Consider the following 15,775-nt stretch of genomic DNA (forward strand, 5'->3'; position numbering starts at 1 on the left):
TACGATGGCTCCCTTAATTAAGATATGTGCTTCCCTGCTCCCCTATCCAACCAGCATTATTTGTAATAGCCAGAACCTGGAAACAACCTAGATGTCCTTCAATGGAAGAATGGATGAAGAAAGTGTGGAATATATACACATTAGAGTACTACTCAGCAGTAAAAAACAATGACTTCTCAAATTTTGCATGCAAATGGATGGAAATAGAAAATACTATCCTGAGTGAGGTAACACAGACCCAAAAAAATGAACATGGGATGTACTCACTCATAATTGGTTTCTAGCCACAAATAAAGATCAGTGAGTCTTTATTTTGATATCCTAAAGAAGCTAAATAAGAAGGTGAACCCAAAGAAAAACATATAGCTATCCTCCTGGGTAGGGGAAGTAGACAAGATTGCCAGGCAAAAAATCGGGATCTTAAGGGTGGGGTGGGAGGGGGGTAAGGGGAGATGGGGAGAAAAAAGTGAGAAGGGTAGGATGGGGAGAACGTGGGGCAACGGGCTGCCGCTGCTTTTTAAAGAGAACGAGACCACGCCCCAGTGGGCTGGCATCTCAAAGGCTATTGGCTGAAGGAGTTCCCCGCAGCAATTGACCATGATTGGACCCCACGTCAGATGAGGGCAAATGTGCTTTTGCTTTTGTTATTTAACTTTTTACTTTGAATATAACTAAATTTGCAGAAACAAAAAGCATTTTCTTAGACAATAAGAAACGTTTCCTTCACCCTGCTTGCCTGAATGTTAGCTTCTTACTAACACACACAAAAAAAATAATAAGTATTATGTATGTGGGAAATTTACATGGATTAAATATTATTAATTAAACCCAAGGTCAGTGTCTTAAAGCTGAAAACCATATTGCAATGAAAAACTCATTTCACAGGTGACTCCACACTTAGCAGCTGCATCCGCAGGTGAGTGTGTATGATCCGAAAAGAAAAGGAGAAGGGTTAGGAAAACAACTCTATGGGAAGGGGGCTTGCTGTGCAAAACATGAGGAGACTCCCTGTCTATGAAAGATAGGGAACTCTAGGTTTAGTATGAGCACCTCCCTTAAAAACTAAAGTGGAATATGATAGAGTAAGACACTGAACATTTGCCTTTGGCCTCCATACAGGCACACAGGGACAATCAGACACATGCGCACAGTCTCACGTATGCGTACACATTCACATGCGCGCACACACACACAGTAAACGTACAGCTAGTTCTTACTGTGTGGTGCTGCCAGCTTCTAGCCTAGTGACCTGTCCGAGCTGCTTCCCACCAGCGGCACATTGTACCTGCCCCATCCTTCTTGTTAAGGGGATATGTTGCTACACTTCTGAATCTTCGTTCCTCTGATACAGGAGAAGAAGTATTGCAGGGTTTCGTTTCCATTTCTCTAATCACTGATGAGTTTGTACATTTTTCATCGCTTGAGAACCATCTGTCCTGCTTTAATTAACATCCTAAGGAATGGCACAAAAGACACTTGGTCAAAACATCCATTCACCCCAGCTGCACGTAGGCAGAAAGTAAGGGTCACAGGTTCTCTGCCCCAAAGGTAGCCCTGTTCTTCTGGCCCTCTGTCTCAGAGCCCTGGAGTGCACTCTGCTACCAGACGCCAGGCCCCATCTTCTCCCTCAGGAAACTCTAATCACAGGCTCAGAAATCAAATTAACCTGAAGTCTTTAAAGCAAATCACCTTTGGGACTCTCAGTTTCCTTATTTCTAACATGAGAAAAAGTGAGTCTCTCTATTCCATACAAGAATGACTTAGACAAAAGCATGTGAAATTTCTCCTCAGTACCCAACAAGCAAGAGACCCTCCTAAATTGCTAGCTCTCCAGGACTGTCTTCCCCACCCACACAGGCTACCAAACAGCCCATCATGGACCCTGACACCTTCTTGTGCAAACACTCATGAAAGAAGCTTTAATAACAGGTATTTCTTGATTATGGAGCAAGTAGATAGGATGGATTCTTGGGAACCAAAATGTAGGCACTGTGTCATCTGGAGCAAGCAAATAATCGCGGTGGGTGGTGGCTAAGGTAGCCAGATTCAACCGATAAAAATCAAAGATACCTTGTTAAGAAAGACACTGGGATATAATGGTTTCCTAACCTTAGAAATCTCAAGCATTAGAAATCTTAAGCATTAAACTAGTTAACGTTGCATGTTGCCTCATGGTCCCAAGTTGACATGGTCCATCACAATGAGGAAGGTATCGCAGCAGGAGCAGATGGCGGTTATATTCTATATCTAGCCCAGAAGTAGAATAAACAGGAAGTAAAGCCTGGCTACAAAAATATGAAGGCCCGCCCCCGTGACGTACTTCCTCCAGCAAGACTCCACCTCCTAAAGGGTCCACAAACTTCCCCAATAGTGGCCAGCAGTTGGAGAGCATATATTCAGATACATGAGCCCCTAAGGGAACATTTCACACCCAAGCCACAATAAGCACGCTCACAAAAGACAGCCATTCAATGAGACTAAGTTTCCCAGGTGAAATATTTGACCCTTTAATTTGCGTTTTGGGGTGAACAATTAGCTGAGGGTCCTAAACATAGCCTACATATTCAGCTATTTGAAATTCAAATTTAACTGACTTATGTTTTATCTAGAGACTTGAGCAGCAGGCCTTTCCATCTTTCCTGAAAATCACCTGCCTGTTTCCTTACATAGAAGGTAGATGTCCCAATCTGTGTGGACTCTGCATAGACTATTACAGTACCTGATACGCGAAGGCAAGAGAGAAGTGAATTATACAGGGAATTGTACCAAATAAAGAGATGCTGCCATGATGAAGGCTTAGCAATTGTACTAGGCAGACTCTTTCAGACACAAACAGTGAAATTTAACTCAAGCATGGTCTATGTTATCCAAGATAACAAGCTGAAAGTCCAGGAGCTACATTTGGCTTAGATGTGTCAAACAAACGGGTTTAATGATGTCATTAAGAGCCATTGGTGTAGTGGTATTCATCTATAATCTCAGCACTAGGAAAGTGGATACAGGAGGATTCAGAGTTCAAAACTCCCCTCAGCTACATGGCAAGCCTGAGGCCAGCCTGGGACTACATGAAAATTTGTCTCTAAAAACCAACACCAAATAAGATTTGCTTTTCCTCCATCTCCTAGCTGTGCTTTTCTCTGTCTTATTTAATCAAAGTTTGTTACTTAGTCACTCCTCCAGTACAAGAGAGCTTCTCATTGTTAATGAGCCAAGAATAACAGACGGAAAGAATCAACACAGAGATATGATGACTCAGTAGTGATTGAACTATAATCTTCAAAATATAGCAACCCGACCTTGCACCAGGCCGAGGAAATAAGATAAAGTCTAATAACCCCTTATTCTGTCTTCCCAAAACGACTATGTAGGAAAATATCTTTATAATTTGCTAGACATTAACAGAAAACAAAATGATCCTAAGATTCTATTAGTGCCAATAACCAAAACACAAAGGTATTATCATATTGAAGGAGGTGACTGAAGTCTGTAAAACTCCAAGAAAGAAAGCAAGTATGAGTCTGAACTCTTCAAGATACCCTTGCTTTCGTAGACACATACTCTACAGATGTCCGCTTTTTCTAAAGTGGTCTTCTAACTTAACAGTCATATCCTTTGGAGATTTGTCCAGTCTAAATGGAAGAATTCTATAATTAATAAATGCTGCAAGCCTAAAATTACTTGCTTTAATGGGGGAAGAAAAAAACATTTCCGGAGACCAGTCAGCCCTGAAAGCAAACAAAATAGCTTAAAATGATGGCAGGACATAGACGCTAGGATGGAGAGAAGGGAGTCATGCCTCTCAAAGGAAAGATTGATGGGAACGGACAGCAGAACCCAGGCAGGCGATTATGCAAGTCTGATGCACAGATATCCCTCTAGAAGAAGTAAGGAAAGTACTCAGAGGGTCATCAGTAAAGAGCATCGCACAGAGCAAAGCCATGGTGCACAGAGCAAGCTCAGGAACTCCTGAACCACCCTGGGTCTAGAAGCTCAGGTCTCCTTTGCTTCTCTATTGCCGAGAACTCTTTCTCTATAGTAGTGTTTAGGGTATATGAAATCAAACAGAAGGCAAGAGTTGGCCCAAGTTCCTGATCCCAACTGCTCAGAAAGATAGAATGTAGGAGATGCACTTTATAACCAGGAGCATAGTAATGGTTATGAAGTTCAATAAAGGGAAAAGTGGGTGAAACCACATCCCCAGGTACCTCAGCAAAGCTGTTCATAAGTTCTGAGGAGCCCTACATAGGCAAGTCTCTGCATGGAGTTGCATCCAAAGGAAATGGAAGCAGAATCGTGGTAGCATCAAAGAAAGATGCAAGTCTTTAAAGTGAGAGATGAGCACAGGGGTTCCGTAGAGATTCCTCTCCCAAAACCTTCCCTAAACCGTTTGTACCAGCCATGTAGGCTCATGGCACTCTCAATCACAAATGCCAACCAAGGCAACCAAAGTAAGAATAGACAGTTAACCACTCCCTACCTGCAAACTGGCTCTGCAGATTGAGCAGGAATGAGCCGGAGTTCAGATCCCAGTATTGGCAAGTCCCGCGGGCATGCATGCTATGACACCCTAATATCCTTGTCCTCTGTGGGTTTGCAAATCAACCAGTCATGAAGACAGCAAGTGACCCTTTCCTGTTCACATACAGCTGGGGCTCAGCCCCTTCATCTATGCGTTGCCCACCCCCATTTCCTTTTTTTGTTAGCTGGAAGCTTTTGTTTCCCTTAGAACCAGAGGAATCTCACTGGATACAAGATGCTTCTTCTTCGTGTCCACTAAGGCTCCTAGACCTAAGAATGTGAGCAGAACTCGGGAGAAGCGCACAAAGGGAAGAGTCCTTTGTCCTAGGGATGAAGGATAATCTAGTTCTCGCTTTTTCCTGAGGAACAGTGTGACGCCATATGATACCAGTCAGTGTATCTTGGGTTCCTCGTCTGTGAAATACTAAATGATTCTGCAAGGCTTTCCAATGCTGACAGCTTATAATTTTATTTTGAGCTCAGAAAGGGCTGATGGATGTGTTTATTTAAAATTGCTCTGCTCATGTTCCACTCGTACCCTGCAATCCTAAGAAGCTCAGTGCCAACCCCTACGATCCAGCCAGAAACGGAGCAAAGAAACAATCCAGACATCGGCATAGGTTTGGAAAGCAGGGTGTCTGGGCTTCTTCGAGCCATGCTTTTGCCTCTCCATCCCTGTAATACATGAAGCGACCTAACTGCATAGGCAGGACCTTGAGCACCAGCGGAGAACATTTGCAAACTCAAAGCAGAATTACTCCATAGGACATAGGGAAAGACGCGCCCTGACATCTTTTTTATTGAATTACTCTGTCTTTCCCCATATTTGGAAGCAAAGGTGTCTACTCATTTCCCACTGTGCTTGCAAAGGAGCTCCTAACATCACTCCTTCTCTGTGTACCACACCTAAGCAGTGCTCACCAAGTCCTTCTTTAGATTTAAGGTTTCCCCAGTGGGCTCTGAGTCCATGTGTCCTCTACTTCCTGGTTCCGCATACGTTCTGCAAGGTTTCCTGAAATAAATGACATACTAATTCAACCAAAATTTACCAAGGGTAATGGTTCGCTTTGTCAACTTGACCCAAGGTAGAATAATATGAGAAGAGTCTCAATAAGGAACTATGTAGATCAAGTTGGGCTGCAGGGGTGAAGAGCAATGTTTTGATCAAGCTAACTGATGGGGGAGGACACAGCCTGGAGTGGCCAGTGCCTTTCTCAAGATTTTGAGTCCTGAACTGTATACAGAGAAGACAAACTGAACAGCAGGCAGAAACGCATGCGTTCATTTCTCTCTCTCTCTCTGCTCTCGGCTGTGGAAACGACGTGAATAACTGTTTTCAGTTCCCACAACTTTGACCTCCCTGCTGTGGTGGGCCATGCCCTAGAAAAGGGAGGTAAAATAAACTCTCTCTCTCCTGAGTTACTCTGTGTCAGAGTATTTTATCCCAGCAATGGAAGCAAAGCAAAGACGCTGGGCTCTTTAGAGGGTACCACTGGGAAAATGTGAGAAACCACACTTCAGTTATAGAGTTCAATGATTATAAATGCATGCACTCATCAAGCATGTCATACCCCCTAGGCTTGAAGTTAAAGGTGATCTCCTATTACCCACACTGCCTGTGACTCCCTAGCTGGACCAGTGGTGTCATTGTATGGATGCAAAAGGGACAGCTACTCATCTTGAAAAGGTCAAAGAGGGTCTCCAAACACTGATGGTATTCAGGGTAATTTTTTGGAGGGGGAAGGGGTAGTGGGGTTCTTCTGATCCTCTCCAGAAGCAGGTTAGTGACTGACATCAGTCACTGGCTCATGCAGTCTGACGCGTGCCATAGGTGGTAAAGGAAGAAGGAGAGAAGCAGCTTTTTATCCTCGGGAATTCCATGAAGTCCCCTGTTCTGAGATGAAGCCTGAGTTTGAGACGGCACAGTACTCCCCACACTGCCAGGTGCTCAAGTGACCTTCAGTCTCTGTTCTTGGTGACTGTCCCGCTAAAGGACCATCCCATCTACATATCCACCTGATCTCTGCCTTTCACTCTTCTGCACACTTGAAGGGGAAATTCAAATTCTGTCGTGTGACTTCCCAAGTGCTCACAGGATAAAGATCAGGATGCTAACTCATCAGACCATGTCCAGTCTGCCTGGCCACCTCTCAGACCTCACTCGTTCCTATTCCCAGGCAGCCACCCCAGTCTGACTCAGCAATGCCCTGACTTCTCCTGCCCAGGCCCTCTGTATGTGCTGTTGCCTCTGCCAAGAACATTCCCCTTTAACTACCGTTAGCTACCTCTTAACTCACAGTCTTCTTCCAATCTGGTTGTGCACCTCACTTCTCGTGGGAAGAATTGTTACTGCATGTTCTCGTGCCAACAGCGGTCATAAATGAACTGCTTCATTTCTATTTACGGTCCCTTGATTGCAGCCCATCTTTGCCATAGAAGAGCAGAGGTTGGTACCTTGTTTTGTTGCTTCACTCTGTTATCCCGCCCTCTAGCAGAAAGTGTAAGAAGTACGAAAGAAGGGAAGGGAAGACTGGAATGTCGATGGCTGTACAGTGATGTAAGAGGATGCAGTTGTGTCAGGAAAAGTGAACAAGGAAACAGGAGCAGCCAGCAGATGGAAGCTGGAAGAGACCACTGTGAATCACGGTATAGAACGTGAATGACCAAAGCACAGGAAGAACTGGCGGGGCGGGGGAGATGAGTCAGCCATTAAGTGCTTTCTATGCAAACATGAGGACCTGTGTAAGCCTAAAGACCTATGTCAAAAGCTGGGTCTGAGAACATGTACTCGAATCCTAATACTGGGAGATAGAGACAGGTGACTCCCACAGGCTGGCTAGCTGGACAGCCTAGCTGAATCAAGCTAATAAGAGATCTTGTCTCGAAAAATAAAAGGGATTGTGACACCTAATGACACCTGAAATCATCTTCTAGTATCCACAAGTATGTGCACAAGCATACCTAGATACATACACAACACATGCAACTGCATACACACATGCAAGACAATGACCAGACGATCATAAGGAGAGAGTAGCATTATTGCACAAGTTTCTAAGAGTATGGGCACAGACGTATTCAGATGTATTCAGGGGTGAGACTTCAGGAAAGTGGCAGAGGTGAGAGGCTCAGCCATGAGGACTAGAAGGGACCATGCAGAGAGGAAGGGAAGGTTTTCACTGCTTCCCATCTTTGGGAAGCTTGGGTTAGCACAGGAAAGAAAAAGTGATAGGGGTAGACGAGACGATCATTTTTAAAGCTGATTTGAATATACCAGAAGTAGAGAGAGAGGGCACATCGGTAAGAGGAAAGGGGAGAAGTAAATGTGTGATGGAAATGCCGAAGGGAAGGCAGGTGGCTAGTACCAAACAAGAGGCAACTATTCTTCAAGGCGTGGAAGACTGTCTGGTCACCAAGCACTTGGCCAGTAGAGAATGAATGAATGAATGAATGAATGAATGAATGAATGATGATGAGATGAGATGAGATGAGATGAGATGAGATGAGATGAGGTAGGGTAAGGTAAGGTAAACATGAACAGACAAAGGTGCAGGATCTAGCTCTGAGATACACTGAGTGCTGCAGTTTGGCTCGAGACCACCCCTCCCACTCCAGGCCCAAATGAAAGGTTTGGTTTCCTGTTTAACACTATGAGGAGATGATGATGCCTTTAGGAGGTGAGAAGTCTGAAGAGCTGGCTCTACAGTGAAGAGCATCTGCAGAGGGCCCAGATTTGGTTCCCAGCCTCCACATAACAACACAAACCCCCATCTCCAGTTATTCTTTCTGGTTTGTTAAATACAGGATCATGTCATCTGCAAATAGGAACAATTTACTGTCTTTCTTTCCTGCTTGAATCCATTGTATCTCTTTTCCTTGGCTTACTACTCTAGCTAAGACTTTAAGGAGTGTATCGGCTAAGGGTGGGGATAGTGGGCATCCTTGTGTAAATTTAGCTAAAGTCAGATATGCATATAATAGTATTATTGTAGTACAGCTGCCATTCCATATGTGGCACACTGCAAAAGATCCAAAGTCCCTAGAGACCCCTAAAACTATCTTCAGATGCACCATCAGATGTCAAGGATTTAAGTTCAGCTTATGTCATGAAGCCTTACCTGCAGGCATATAAGTAATTAATAAAATCAGGGGGAGAAAGTAGCATGTGTTCAACTCCATCGGTCAGATTTCTCTCACTTAGACAAAATAGCTGATTATTTTGGCTGAATTTCATAGACTTCAGAAGACAGTTGCTTGGTGCTATCACTTTGGACCTTGGTGAGACAGAACACTATACCAGGGACCATTTGGTGAAACTGAGTGACTCACCTTGTAGCAGTCAGGAAGGTAAAAGAGAGCTGGTGGGAAAGGTGGAGAGAGGGAGGGACAGAGGCAGGGAGTGAGGAATAGAGAGAGAGAGAGAGAGAGAGAGAGAGAGAGAGAGAGAGAGAGAGAGAGAGAGAGTAGAGACAAGATATGCACTTCAAGGTCATGCACTCTACATCCTCCAAGTAGCTCCTACCCCTGACAGTTTCCATGTCCTCCCCTAATCCATTCAATTATAAACATATTAATGGAGCAATGTATGAATATCATCAGAGATCCCTGTTGCCAATCAGTCCCAGTCAAGTCTTTAGCTGTCAGGAGACACTTTACATTCATATGTAATTAGTGCCTACTAAGTACTTGGTATATGAATTACCTTAACCTTGAGAACTGGACCTTGATAGCTTCTTTCCTAAAGTTGAGGAAAGGGAGGCTTCAGAGAAATTAGCTAACCTAATCTTAGCTATCTATTGAGACGGTGGGAAAACCTGACCCTGAACCGCCTGACTCCCAAGGCCCGTGCTGGTTTTATTTGACTCACACACATCAACCTTATAACCACTCTATCATATTCTAAGTTTCTCATCCACAGGCACTGTTTCCTTTGCACTATCGTCAGAGCAACACAGCGGCATAGAGTATAGGCAGCCTGTATCATATTTCTGTTGAGCAAAGGAGATGCTCAAGCCCCTTTCTATGGGGCTGTAGCAGATTGAGCTCAACCCCTGCCAGTTGGAGAACCTGGGGTCAACACAAAAAGACTCCTAAGGGTGGAGTCCCATAGACAGTGATCTAAAATGGGGCCACAGGTAGACTGTTGATGAGGGAATGAGTGGGAACCGGAGTGAGAAACAGATGATTTGCCCACGACCCAAGGGCGAATGATGGATGAAAGTTGGACTCCAGATCATACCCAGATGAAATGGACACAGAAATGGGGCCTGTGAGGAGAGCTTGGCTTCATTCTGTGAAACTTGTGGAGAGCTTGCAGTTCTTTTTTCATTGTGCTGCAAAACTATGAAGCAGGCCCAGAGACTAAGGGTATGGGTAAACATGAGCCCCTTTCTACCAAAGCCAACACCCTTGAGAACCTAGGAAGGGTTTAGAAATCCTACAGACTCCCAGCCATGAGGTAATGCTGTGCCTGCACTGTCTCTTTGAGATCCAGGTACTAGGCAAGAAAAGATAAAGATGAGGATTCTGAGTACTCTGACTCTCATGGATCCTTTTCTCTGTGACACCAGGCTTCTCGCACCAGGGCCCTTTGCATCTAGAATCAGCCAAGTTGGCCCAAAGAAGGATGGAGCAAGTATCCGACCCAGGGTCTTGCTTTCTGCCTAGCCTAAGATTGAAATTGCACATGCTGGAATTATCATCTACAGAGAGACTTCCCAGCAACGGTGGAGCTGCTGACAGAACTTATGAATCCATCATTATCTCTTCGGAAACGAGGAGGTTATTTCTTACTGACTCTCAGCAATGAATGTGTGCACCACACATGCTGACAAGCATCTTTCTCAGTTTATAAATACCAGAGCACATGTTCCCACTCCAGTGGGAATAGAGCCCGTTTGCCCGCTGCAGACGAAGCACAATTTCATCAGCTAATTGCTACTGGAGCAGCAGCTCTGTGCGTGCTCTTGTACATCTGGCTGTACAGTACCATGAACTTCTCAATACAATGCACACTCACGCTGGTGGCTGGCAGGATGCTCTTGAAAGGAAAGCTGGACTCCGATGCTACACATGTTGCAGGAACCACATGTTCTGTTTATTGATAACTTTTGTTTATTTGTTTTCAGTGATGCACTGAAGTCCACTGGGAACCCAACATATAGCTGTTTCTCTTCTTTGTCTTTCTTATAAGCAAAAAAGGTCCCTGATGGAGTAATACCAAGTGTTTACAGGAATACACTAGAAGCATGATCATATCTTCACAACTATGATCCGATATATATATATATAAAGACACTGAAGCTTGGAGAGGTGAAGGGGCTATGCTGAGCCTACTCAGAGAAAAATAAACACATCTAGAACAGAAATAAAAGATGAAAAGATGTTCTGCCCCTTGATTGAGTGATCTTCCCCATCTTTAAGTCAATTGCATTTCTAACGGCTTTTGGTTGGTTGGTTTGCTTTTTAAATCTTTCCAATTCTCTCTACAGTTTATATTTCTCTAATGGTATTTGTGATTCTGCTCTCTGGGGTTTTGTATTTTGTAATTTAAAACCTGCATCAGTGGTTTTTCATACAGTTAACCCTATTCAGTTATCTTTGTCTTGATGCCTGTAATAGTTTCAACAGGTCCTGAGCCTTCATGAGCACCATCTGAGATAAGCTAACTGAAGCTATGTATTATATCATGTAAAGCCATTTATGGATATATATTGTATGCCAAATACTACATTGGGTACTGTAAACAGGCTACCCCTTTAAATTTTTTCTCATTCTTATAAGATGATTGGTATTATCCCTATATACAAACCAAAAATACTGGCTCATAGAGGCTAAAGAACTCGCCCATCACTGTGCCCACTGGTGTAACAGAGGCATGACTATTATGGGGTTAACCAACTGTGAGTTCTGCTTCACAGGAGTGCACACACACCTGGTCAAAAGCCTATGGTTGAGGATGTCGCAGGCATGCGGCTCATGCTTTCCTAATAGACAAGCAGACTAACTGCCTCCTTAACTTAACACGCACACTCAACCCACAGACTAGTGCCGCTGCCGCTGTCGGCCTGGACCAGAGAAGCTTCTTTCTGCAGGGGAAAATCGCTGATGAAAAGACTCGCAAGTGCTCAGATGCTGAGGACAGGTGAGACTGAGTGCTCGGCCCTAAACAAGACATCTGTATTGCCCCCTACAAGGCAGGGCCAGAGGGCATCACAGAAAATGGGTTAGAAAGACTTCAAGAGCCAGAGAATGGATATGAGCCCTATGAAATGCTGCCTTCTGGACATGAAATGACCATTACAATAGGGAGCACGCAGAGGTCCTTACCTGCACAAAACCTGCACACACAAAAAGACACAGGGGAAGAGGAGAAACTGGTGGGGGAAGACAGGAGTCAGAGTGGAGAGGGATAAGGGTAATGGGGGTGAATAGGATCCTAATCAATCTTACTAAATAAATAATAGCAAAGTTTTAAGGAGAACTTGCCCATGATCAAAGAGAGAGCAAATATTCAAATACAGATTGTGCGATACAAAAACCTGTGTTCTAATTATCACTGCTCCCACTGTTTGACGTTTCTAATAATTAAGATGCAGAGATGCTAGCGCACCCCTAGAATGCAAGCTGCTTAGTGGTTGCATATCTGCCATGAGTGGTCCTCAACTCCGGGTGTAGGAGCCTTTAAAGACATCCAGGTCCCAGTCTCTAGTAGCTGTGACTGTCACCCTAAATCACGAAAAAACTGCAGATGGGGTTAAAGTTTTTAGGTAGGAGAAGTAGCAAGGGGGCGTGACAGAGAGATGTGGAGGCAACTCAGCCACGGAGGAACAGACTAGTGTCACATGGCAGCAGGCCAAGGATGCCGGCAGCTGTTGGAGGCTGGCAGAGGCAAGAAGCAAATTGTCCTCCTAAAGTCTCCAGCAGAAGAGCACCTTAGTTTTAATTCCTACATCTCAAGTTCAGAGTCACAAAACAAATCTCCATTGCTTCAAATCGCCCAATAAGTGGTAACTTATTATGGCTGTAATAGAAAACACATAGGCTTGGGGAAGTTGGGAGGTCAGCTGAAGCACTGACTTCACTTTGGGTGTTCAGAAAACTGGGGAAGTTTGATACTTTCGCCCTCCTTTTTGAAAAAAGAATGAAAATACTGGACATCAACCGTGAGGCACGACACATGTGTGCAAATATGTGCACACACGCAAGAACATGAACACATCAGTGTATAATGTGTGTGTATGTGTGTGTGTGTGTGTTTTTAAATAAGAAAGAAGAGAAAAGACAGGAACTAGAGTTGTGTCTATGAAATAACTAGATAGTAAGTGTCATACACTACCTAAGACTAGTAGTCACAATATCACCGAGGAATTATTACAGTTTTCTGTTTTGTTGATAGCATTGCAATTTTGTTCAGGCCAAAAGAAAAGAATTCTTTACAAGAAGTTCACTGAAATGGTTATGGATCAAAGGATTCTTGCTTCAAAATAAACACAGGAAGAAAGAAGTGTTTATTTCATACCATGGGAGGTATGAAATAAGTTTCTTTTATTTTATTTTATTTATTTATTTATTAAAGATTTCTGCCTCCTCCCCGCCACCGCCTCCCATTTCCCTCCCCCTCCCCGGATCAAGTCCCCCTCCCTCGTCAGCCCAAAGAGTGATCAGGGTTCCCTGCCCTGTGGAAAGTCCAAGAATCACCCACCTCCATCCAGGTCTAGTAAGGTGAGCATCCAAACTGCCTAGGCTCCCACAAAGCCAGTACGTGCAGTAGGATCAAAACCCATTGCCATTGTTCTTGAGTTCTCAGCAGTCCTCATTGTCCTCTATGTTCAGCGAGTCCGGTTTTATCCCAGGCTTTTTCAGACCCAGGCCAGCTGGCCTTGGTGAATTCCCAATAGAACATCCCCATTGTCTCAGTGTGTGGGTGCACCCCTGGCGGTCCTAAGTTCCTTGCTCGTGCTCTCTCTCCTGCTCCTGATTTGAATCTTGAGATTTCTGTCTGGTGCTCCAATGTGGGTCTCTGTCTCTGTCTCCTTTCATCGCCTGATGAAGGTTAATATTCAGGAGGATGACTATATGTTTTTCTTTGGGTTCACCTTCTTATTTAGCTTCTCTAGGATCACGAATTATAGGCTCAAAGTCCTTTATTTATGGCTAGAAACCAAATATGAGTGAATACATCCTATGTTCCTCTTTTTGGGTCTGGCTTACCTCACTCAGGATAATTTTCTATTTCCATCCATTTGTATGCAAAATTCAAGAAGTCATTGTGTTTTACTGCTGAGTAGTACTCTAATATGTATATATTCCATATGAAATAAGTTTCTAATGAACTGACATGATTGCTGAAGTTGGATAACAGGCATGAGGAAGCATTCCATGTCATTCTTGATACATCAAAACACACGAAATTTTCATAACAGAACGAAAAAAAGGTGGGGTGGAGCTATAGCTCGATGGAAAAGGCACTTGCTGTACAATCATGAGGGCTAGAGATTGGATCTCTATAAGCAGAGAAAGGATAATAGGCACCTATAATCTTACACTCTGGAAGCAAAGACAAGGGACCCTGGGGAAATCTGGCTAGCTGGACTAGCCAGAACTGGTGAGTTCTGAGTTCAGTGAGACAACTGCCTCAAGAAACAGAGGATAATTGAAAAGACACTGGATGTCAACTCTGAGACCACACATATACAATATATGTGCATACACACACACACAAGAACATGCACACACTTATACCATATATATACCTATGCGGAATATTAACTTAAGATGTGTGATGTTCGTTTATGCTGTAGAATATTTGTTTTAATGATGCAAAGATGTATTGCGTTCCTTTATTTTGCATTTGTTTAACTCTGTGAAGTTGTGTTACTCTGCCTGTCTAAAACACCTGATTTTTTTCTAATAAAGAGCTGAATGGCCAAAGCTAGGCAGGAGAGAGAAATGGGCAGGGCTGGCAGGCAGAAAGAATAAATAGGACAAGGAAAAGAAAGAAGGGGAGGAGTGGGGAAAAAGGAGAGGAAGATACCACTGACCAACCACCCAGCCACACAACCAGCCATGGAGTAAAGAGCAAAGAAAATATAGAGAATAGAGAAAGGTAAAAGCCCAGAGGCAAAAGGTAGATGAGGTCATTTAAGAAAAGCAGAGTAGAAACAAGCCAAGCTAAGGCTGGGCATTCATAAATAAAAATAAGTCTCAGTGTATTTATTTGGGAGCTAGGTGGTAGGCCCCCAAAGAGTTAAAAAAAAATCAACTAAAGTGTGTATGTGATATAATTTTGTGTGTGAACAAAATTGCAATGCTATCAATTAACAGTAGGAAAGGACGGGAAAAGGCAGGGGCCAGAGCTGTGACTACGTTCTAGTATGGATTTGTCTTTATGTTGCTATATGATCTTGAGCAATTCATTTCTGTTCATCACTATAAAATTAAGAGTGGTGTAACCACTGACCCCCTCCAAACTGCCCCAAGTAGTCAAGTCCCATGGCCTTAAGCAGCGCTTAACCATCTAAGACCTTTTTTCTCCCAGCTCAGCCCTCCTCTCTCCTACTCCCCTAGATGCTCTGGCACCCGGCCTGCGAAGGACAAAGTTAGCAGATGTCGCAAATGATCAAGGTCAAGCTACCAGTGATGCGAGAACAAATCAAAGTCATGCACCCGTGGTTTCTCACGAAACTTTCACCCAGCCTGGCTCCCAGAACTCCAGAAGCCGTCACTCCTGCCGCCAGATGCAGAGGTGGGCAACCTTCGGCAAATGCATTTGACAGCTGAAGCCTTAAGGTAGCCAACTCCCAGGGCTCCAATGACAGAGGACAGACCTCAAGGGCTAGGACTCCACTGGCCGAGAGAGAGAAAAAGATTAAAACTGATTCTTATTATGCAAATCTATAATGTAAACAAAGTTGGAAAGAACAAAGCCAGCTTGGAGAGATTGTAAATCATCAAGTGCACAGATAAGAACTCCCCTCCAGATAAGAACACAAGCCCTGAGTGTTCCTCACCTCCTGATAGATAGCACAGCTACGAGCCATGGGGTAAATAGGAGACTCCAGGCTTACTATGCTAGCACCCACACTTTGTCTGAGAACTTAAGAAGTGCTTTTTTTTTCCTAATAGAAGGCAAATTCACAACACTAAATTGAACCATATTGAAACTGCTGCTATCCTATATCAGAAATAATAGATATTGACAATCCCATAAGGTACAAACCACCCTTTTCTGGATGGTGGCCAACATTGCTTAACA

The sequence above is a fragment of the Microtus ochrogaster genome, linkage group LG3, assembly GCF_000317375.1.
Source record: "Microtus ochrogaster isolate Prairie Vole_2 linkage group LG3, MicOch1.0, whole genome shotgun sequence".
NCBI classification, from domain to species: Eukaryota; Metazoa; Chordata; class Mammalia; order Rodentia; family Cricetidae; genus Microtus; species Microtus ochrogaster.